Source organism: Lupinus angustifolius, chromosome LG05 (assembly GCF_001865875.1).
Source record: "Lupinus angustifolius cultivar Tanjil chromosome LG05, LupAngTanjil_v1.0, whole genome shotgun sequence".
NCBI classification, from domain to species: Eukaryota; Viridiplantae; Streptophyta; class Magnoliopsida; order Fabales; family Fabaceae; genus Lupinus; species Lupinus angustifolius.
The window spans coordinates 9990666-10000256 of NC_032013.1; positions in this window are offsets into that span (position 1 = coordinate 9990666).

Below are 9591 nucleotides of genomic sequence, written 5' to 3' on the forward strand. Positions count from 1 at the left end.
TAATATATTTACTGTTATTTCTAACTTTTTTTATAATTCTAATTCTAATTCTAATTTATAATTCTAATTTTTATAATTCTAATTCTAATTTTATTCATTAATTACTAACTTTTTTTATATATTAGTTTGTGTGGACCCCATATAGGAACATTACCTATGTGGGCCCCATACCTGATGTAGTCAGAGCACGTGTACCACTCATATGCTTTTCAACTGTTGAGTGGCATGCTGCTGATAGGGTGATGAGACAGTTTGGTCTACAACAACCCATCCCAGAAGATCCAATTAATCTGGAGAAACAACACAAGATGGATCTACGTGGGAAAAATGACTACAACTGGCCTCAAAAGCATGACCAGTGGATTCAGGTTTGGAATAACCGGGAAAACTATGTGGTCAACGGTTTTCCCGATAACCAGCCTTTGTACCATTACTCGCAGTATATGCAATGGTACTTACAAAGGACGAGGAAATACATATCTCCAGATGGAGCATATTCAGCCGGATCGGTAATAACATATTATTTTATTTTATTTTATTCTATTTTATTTTCTTTTCACATATTCTAACAAATTCAATTTTTCCATTTATTCAGTACAATTTTATCAAAATGATTCGGGATAGATGTGCTCCTACAAATGTGTTTCCAAATCCGTTGCAGTCATTGAATGACGTCTATCACAACTGCAATGAGATGATGGAAGCATTTGCTCAACTAATTCCAACCGCCTTCTCCTCAACTACTTCTGAAGCTCCTCCTCCACAACACTTCCAAATGCCTTTTGCACCTGAATATCAACAATATGAGAGTCAAACTCAGACGGATACTTTTCCGCAGGCATACACTCAGACTCTTGCTCCTCAACAACAACAACAACATCCGTTTGGGTTTGAACCTTACGGAGCAATGGGTGACTACTCCTTCTCTCAATTACCATCATCTTCACAATTTCAAGGAATGCCATCAATGTTTGGCACTACTTCAAATATTCCATTCTCGACATTCAACTCTCAACAATATTATCAGCCGACAATGTCTTCCCAAACAAACGATGACGATGAAGATGATGACGATAGTGAAGACGAAGACGAGGAGCAGCCACAACTGGTTAGAGGTGGAAGACAAAATCAATCGCAACAACAACAACAACTAAGAGTTCAACCACCTCGAAGGAGAAAGGCACCTGGATGTGGAACATCATCTCATAGACGCCATTAGGATATTTTTTTCCCGCTAATTAAATGTATTTGAATTTTAAATTACAATTTATGAAACTTTCTTCCTTTTCCAATTTCATTTTTGTTATTTTTTTTAATTTTAAATTACAAATTATTCTAATTCCAAATTTCTTATTAAATTAATTTAAATTAATCATTTAACATATTCAATTACCATACTAAAATACAAAAATAATCATTTAACTAAAATTACCATATTCAAAATACATTAATTTTATAAGTTAACAAAAAAAAAGTTACGTAAATGGGTGCAATTCGAAATAACCTATGCAAACTCGTGTATGGGGTACACGATACTGGAAGTCGTGTACCCCATCCACGATTTCAGTAAGGAGAGAGAATATTAAAGGGAAATCGTGGGTCTGGTCCACGACTTTCCCTTGGAATCGTGCCTGGCATCCCCGACTTTGCCAAAGTCGTGGACCCCATCCACGACTTTCAAAAAAGTACATCAATCCCGTAATTATTTGAAAAGGTATCCCAAAGCTGGGATAGTGTAGTCAAACTACACTATCCCGGTAATTTTTCCATCATTCATATGTATCCACCAACTCAATTTCCTCTCCCTTGTATGAAAATGCATATTCATTATAGAACATGTATGTTATTTTGACTTCCAATTGTATATCACCTTTACCCTCAGTTACTTCTCTAATAGAATGAAGAGAATTACATTGATTCTATTGCCTTTTGTGTGTCTCATGTCGTGATCTATAATTGTGGACCATAACCCATTGATTATAAGAAGTGCATATTCTTCATGAAAGGTGATACTACATGATTTTTTTATTTCAAATTTGTCAATCATAAAATAGAAATAAGACTTTTGGTATATACACAATAATTTTCATGATAATTATGTCTATAGTCATATATCTTACTTGAATTAGATCACTTTAATTTGACTATTTAAATTAATGATTCAAAATACATTTAAATATTATGTGTGAGTCAAAATTTATGTATTCAAACTTATCCAACTATACAATTTCTCTGTGTTTTCTCAAAAAATTTACCTATAAAAAGTTGATAAACAACAATTTTAATGTTACCAATAATATTAAAAATAGTAAAAAGAAAGCAACATTTAATTATCTTGACATGTAATATTCTTATTTTTACGCCTAAAAGCTTTATTTTATTTTATATTCGACGTTATAACTGTGTGGACATAAATCACATAATCATAGGTAGCATAAGAGACCAAACAAGACAATTCCAAATATTTCAGCATTTATCTACTACAAAAACCTGATAAATGAGGAAAAGAATGTATGTACTACATTGTATGAATTTTATTATATTATGATTATCTCATTTTTAATTATTATTGACTCTTAAAAAGTAATTCAAATAAATACTAAATAATATAGTGATTGTGTATAAATATTTACACCAATAATATATATTTATTACAAAATAATAATTTGAAAATAAGTGTTCCTTTTATTTTCTAATATTTGGTTAAACAACAGTTGAAAATTTATTATTGAATATAATGATGACAACTTCTTAAGGTTACCTTTGTTGTAGGATCGTTTTAAGCTTGAAAATTTGATCTTTTTAAAAGAGAATTCGGTTTTATTGTAAATATCAAATTTCAGGTAAATTTTAGGCGAGTTTTGTATGACAATTAAAAAGAAATGGCTAGGACAGCCACAATTTGAATTGTGTTTAGGGAAGTGGAAAAGGAATGAAGGGTGGAAGGCCCACAAGTTAGGTTACTTGATATTCACCACAAAGAATGATCCTTAATAAGAATGGAGATGCCACAACGAGAGGGTGATGAATCATAAAACACCACAAGAATTAGGGTTCTTGATAAGTTCAGAATGTACGCCATGACCAAGGTAGGGTTTAGGAGAAAACTTAGCAAGGCCAACTCCATGGCTTTGAAATGCTCATCCACTGTTTGGAATTCTTGGTTGAGTCTTTGTAGCTTATTGTGTACATCCCTTTGGTAGGAATGAGGAACAAACCTCTTCCTCATCACGACCTTCATTTCAGCCCAAGTGTCCACGGCTGCATCACCATACTTCCTTCTATCTTTCTGGAACTGATCCCACAACACCATGACATACTCCTTAAATTCAAGGGTTGCCACTTTCACCTTTTTCTCCTTGGAGTAGTGATGACAATCAAAGACCCGCTCCATCTTTAATTCTCACTCTAAATGCCTCTGGATCACTCATCCTAAAAAAGCTAGGGACTTTGATCTTAACTCCATCTAGATCTCCTCATCCCTTCCTTTCACCACGTTTGTGATCACCATGCCTCCTTTGTCCACGGTTTGGACTACCATGGATATCATCTCTAGGCCTTTTTCCTCCTCTCACTATCATAGACACTTGAAAATTTGTACCTATCACTTTGCCTCTCTTCTCTTGGCCTCTCCCTTCTAGGCCTTCTTCTCCTCCTTTCATGGCCACTTGATTCACCATGTCTCTGCTCATCCAGCCACCTATCATAATGAATTCTCAAATCCTCCAATTGTCTTTGAAGAGTTTGAAATTGAGTATTCATCATGTTTTGAAGCATGGCGGTTAGATATGCTGATCTGGGTGAGATCGTGAGACTCCTTTCTGGACTTGACATCTTCAAGCTTAAATGTAGATCCGATGACCACTTGATGACAACCTCTTAGGGCTGCCTTTGTTGTAGGATCGTTTTAAGCTTGAAAGTTTGAGCTTTTTGAAATAGAATTTGGTTTTATTTTGATTCTCAATTTTCAAGTAAATTTTAGGCGAGTTTGTGTATGAAAATTGAAAAGAAATGGCTAGGACAACCACGATTTGAATTATGTTTAGGGAATTAGAAAATGAATGAAGGGTGGAAGACGCCACAAGTTAGGTTACTTAATAAGGCTAGGATACTCACTACTAGGAAGGATCCCTGATAAGAATGGAGACGTCACACTGAGAGGGTAATGAGTCTTAGAACGCCATAAAAATTAGGATTCTTGATAAGTTCAGAATGTTGGTCATGACCAATGTAGGGTTTAGGAGAAAACTTCTCAACTAAAAAATCATATTTTAATCCAAAACAAACTTAACTTTATTAATGATCAAATGCCTTACATAAATAGACAAACTTGTCAAGCTGAAATAAAAACTAAGTCCTAAATTAATTAACTTGAAAAGAAATAAAATAAAAATCCTAATTAAAGCTTAGGCTAAGTAATATCTGAAATATAAAAATGCCAAATAAAATCCTAACTAAAATCATGTGCATATTGGTTGGTTGAGCCGAGTTGTTCCTTGATCTTTGACTAGGCATGTAATTTAAATTTGTCTCCTTGAATTTAGTTGAACTGAATTGCCTTGAATGACTTGGTCTCCATGGTTTGTTTGACCTAGCCATGCCACATGTGGCCTTGACTTAAGTACTCCTCCTAGTCTTGCCATACCTTCTTAGTCTACTTGGCTACTAATGGATCATGTTACAATGAATTTAAATAATTAAATTCCCAACTCAAATTACATGAATAATTAAAATAAATACTTGAAAATTTAAATGAAATAACTCCTAAGATTAAAATAAATCATAATATTATCCATGAGAATAAATTCTCATTTATTTTAATTCAATGCAAATAAAATAAACTAAGATAAATAAATAACCTAAGGACATAAATGTCCTTCCTCCATGTAGTCTCCAGGGTCAATTGAGTTCTTCGTGATCTTCTAGGACCCTGATTTGGTCTTAGCCCTAGTCATAGGACCTTCTTAACCTCTTTTAGCCCTCGACTCATAACTTAGCCTAGAAGGGTTTATATCAAGTATATAAAGTAGCAACACAATATGATGAAGATACTATTTTGTCATTTTACATAATATTATGAGGATGGATTCACTTACTCCAATGGTTAGTCTTCTCCTCAACTACTTCTGAAGCTCCTCCTCCACAACACTTCCAAATGCCTTTTGCACCTGAATATCAACAATATGAGAGTCAAACTCAGACGGATACTTTTCCGCAGGCATACACTCAGACTCCTGCTCCTCAACAACAACAACAACATCCGTTTGGGTTTGAACCTTACGGAGCAATGGGTGACTACTCCTTCTCTCAATTACCATCATCTTCACAATTTCAAGGAATGCCATCAATGTTTGGCACTACTTCAAATACTCCATTCTCGGCATTCAACTCTCAACAATATTATCAGCCGACAATGCCTTCCCAAACAAACGGTGACGATGAAGATGATGACGATAGTGAAGACGAAGACGAGGAGCAGCCACAACTGGTTAGAGGTGGAAGACAAAATCAATCGCAACAACAACAACAACTAAGAGTCCAACCACCTCGAAGGAGAAAGACACCTGGATGTGGAACATCATCTCATAGACGTCATTAGGATATTTTTTTCCCGCTAATTAAATGTATTTGAATTTTAAATTACAATTTATGAAACTTTCTTCCTTTTCCAATTTCATTTTTGTTATTTTTTTTAATTTTAAATTACAAATTATTCTAATTCCAAATTTCTTATTAAATTAATTTAAATTAATCATTTAACATATTCAATTACCATACTAAAATACAAAAATAATCATTTAACTAAAATTACCATATTCAAAATACATTAATTTTATAAGTTAACAAAAAAAAAGTTACGTAAATGGGTGCAATTCGAAATAACCTATGCAAACTCGTGTACCCCATCCACGATTTCAGTAAGGAGAGAGAATATTAAAGGGAAATCGTGGGTCTGGTCCACGACTTTCCCTTGGAATCGTGCCTGGCATCCACGACTTTGCCAAAGTCGTGGACCCCATCCACGACTTTCAAAAAAGTACATCAATCCCGTAATTATTTGAAAAGGTATCCCAAAGCTGGGATAGTGTAGTCAAACTACACTATCCCGGTAATTTTTCCATCATTCATATGTATCCACCAACTCAATTTCCTCTCCCTTGTATGAAAATGCATATTCATTATAGAACATGTATGTTATTTTGACTTCCAATTGTATATCACCTTTACCCTCAGTTACTTCTCTAATAGAATGAAGAGAATTACATTGATTCTATTGCCTTTTGTGTGTCTCATGTCGTGATCTATAATTGTGGACCATAACCCATTGATTATAAGAAGTGCATATTCTTCATGAAAGGTGATACTACATGATTTTTTTATTTCAAATTTGTCAATCATAAAATAGAAATAAGACTTTTGGTATATACACAATAATTTTCATGATAATTATGTCTATAGTCATATATCTTACTTGAATTAGATCACTTTAATTTGACTATTTAAATTAATGATTCAAAATACATTTAAATATTATGTGTGAGTCAAAATTTATGTATTCAAACTTATCCAACTATACAATTTCTCTGTGTTTTCTCAAAAAATTTACCTATAAAAAGTTGATAAACAACAATTTTAATGTTACCAATAATATTAAAAATAGTAAAAAGAAAGCAACATTTAATTATCTTGACATGTAATATTCTTATTTTTACGCCTAAAAGCTTTATTTTATTTTATATTCGACGTTATAACTGTGTGGACATAAATCACATAATCATAGGTAGCATAAGAGACCAAACAAGACAATTCCAAATATTTCAGCATTTATCTACTACAAAAACCTGATAAATGAGGAAAAGAATGTATGTACTACATTGTATGAATTTTATTATATTATGATTATCTCATTTTTAATTATTATTGACTCTTAAAAAGTAATTCAAATAAATACTAAATAATATAGTGATTGTGTATAAATATTTACACCAATAATATATATTTATTACAAAATAATAATTTGAAAATAAGTGTTCCTTTTATTTTCTAATATTTGGTTAAACAACAGTTGAAAATTTATTATTGAATATAATGATGACAACTTCTTAAGGTTACCTTTGTTGTAGGATCGTTTTAAGCTTGAAAATTTGATCTTTTTAAAAGAGAATTCGGTTTTATTGTAAATATCAAATTTCAGGTAAATTTTAGGCGAGTTTTGTATGACAATTAAAAAGAAATGGCTAGGACAGCCACAATTTGAATTGTGTTTAGGGAAGTGGAAAAGGAATGAAGGGTGGAAGGCCCACAAGTTAGGTTACTTGATATTCACCACAAAGAATGATCCTTAATAAGAATGGAGATGCCACAACGAGAGGGTGATGAATCATAAAACACCACAAGAATTAGGGTTCTTGATAAGTTCAGAATGTACGCCATGACCAAGGTAGGGTTTAGGAGAAAACTTAGCAAGGCCAACTCCATGGCTTTGAAATGCTCATCCACTGTTTGGAATTCTTGGTTGAGTCTTTGTAGCTTATTGTGTACATCCCTTTGGTAGGAATGAGGAACAAACCTCTTCCTCATCACGACCTTCATTTCAGCCCAAGTGTCCACGGCTGCATCACCATACTTCCTTCTATCTTTCTGGAACTGATCCCACAACACCATGACATACTCCTTAAATTCAAGGGTTGCCACTTTCACCTTTTTCTCCTTGGAGTAGTGATGACAATCAAAGACCCGCTCCATCTTTAATTCTCACTCTAAATGCCTCTGGATCACTCATCCTAAAAAAGCTAGGGACTTTGATCTTAACTCCATCTAGATCTCCTCATCCCTTCCTTTCACCACGTTTGTGATCACCATGCCTCCTTTGTCCACGGTTTGGACTACCATGGATATCATCTCTAGGCCTTTTTCCTCCTCTCACTATCATAGACACTTGAAAATTTGTACCTATCACTTTGCCTCTCTTCTCTTGGCCTCTCCCTTCTAGGCCTTCTTCTCCTCCTTTCATGGCCACTTGATTCACCATGTCTCTGCTCATCCAGCCACCTATCATAATGAATTCTCAAATCCTCCAATTGTCTTTGAAGAGTTTGAAATTGAGTATTCATCATGTTTTGAAGCATGGCGGTTAGATATGCTGATCTGGGTGAGATCGTGAGACTCCTTTCTGGACTTGACATCTTCAAGCTTAAATGTAGATCCGATGACCACTTGATGACAACCTCTTAGGGCTGCCTTTGTTGTAGGATCGTTTTAAGCTTGAAAGTTTGAGCTTTTTGAAATAGAATTTGGTTTTATTTTGATTCTCAATTTTCAAGTAAATTTTAGGCGAGTTTGTGTATGAAAATTGAAAAGAAATGGCTAGGACAACCACGATTTGAATTATGTTTAGGGAATTAGAAAATGAATGAAGGGTGGAAGACGCCACAAGTTAGGTTACTTAATAAGGCTAGGATACTCACTACTAGGAAGGATCCCTGATAAGAATGGAGACGTCACACTGAGAGGGTAATGAGTCTTAGAACGCCATAAAAATTAGGATTCTTGATAAGTTCAGAATGTTGGTCATGACCAATGTAGGGTTTAGGAGAAAACTTCTCAACTAAAAAATCATATTTTAATCCAAAACAAACTTAACTTTATTAATGATCAAATGCCTTACATAAATAGACAAACTTGTCAAGCTGAAATAAAAACTAAGTCCTAAATTAATTAACTTGAAAAGAAATAAAATAAAAATCCTAATTAAAGCTTAGGCTAAGTAATATCTGAAATATAAAAATGCCAAATAAAATCCTAACTAAAATCATGTGCATATTGGTTGGTTGAGCCGAGTTGTTCCTTGATCTTTGACTAGGCATGTAATTTAAATTTGTCTCCTTGAATTTAGTTGAACTGAATTGCCTTGAATGACTTGGTCTCCATGGTTTGTTTGACCTAGCCATGCCACATGTGGCCTTGACTTAAGTACTCCTCCTAGTCTTGCCATACCTTCTTAGTCTACTTGGCTACTAATGGATCATGTTACAATGAATTTAAATAATTAAATTCCCAACTCAAATTACATGAATAATTAAAATAAATACTTGAAAATTTAAATGAAATAACTCCTAAGATTAAAATAAATCATAATATTATCCATGAGAATAAATTCTCATTTATTTTAATTCAATGCAAATAAAATAAACTAAGATAAATAAATAACCTAAGGACATAAATGTCCTTCCTCCATGTAGTCTCCAGGGTCAATTGAGTTCTTCGTGATCTTCTAGGACCCTGATTTGGTCTTAGCCCTAGTCATAGGACCTTCTTAACCTCTTTTAGCCCTCGACTCATAACTTAGCCTAGAAGGGTTTATATCAAGTATATAAAGTAGCAACACAATATGATGAAGATACTATTTTGTCATTTTACATAATATTATGAGGATGGATTCACTTACTCCAATGGTTAAACTTACTCTTCATCCTAGTCATCAATTCTAGGGAAATCCAATGGTTTGAATTAGTGAGTAAATCTAAACCATTAGATGTTCATAAAATTGATGGCTAAGATGAGGAGTAAGTTTACAAAACTTACTATTGG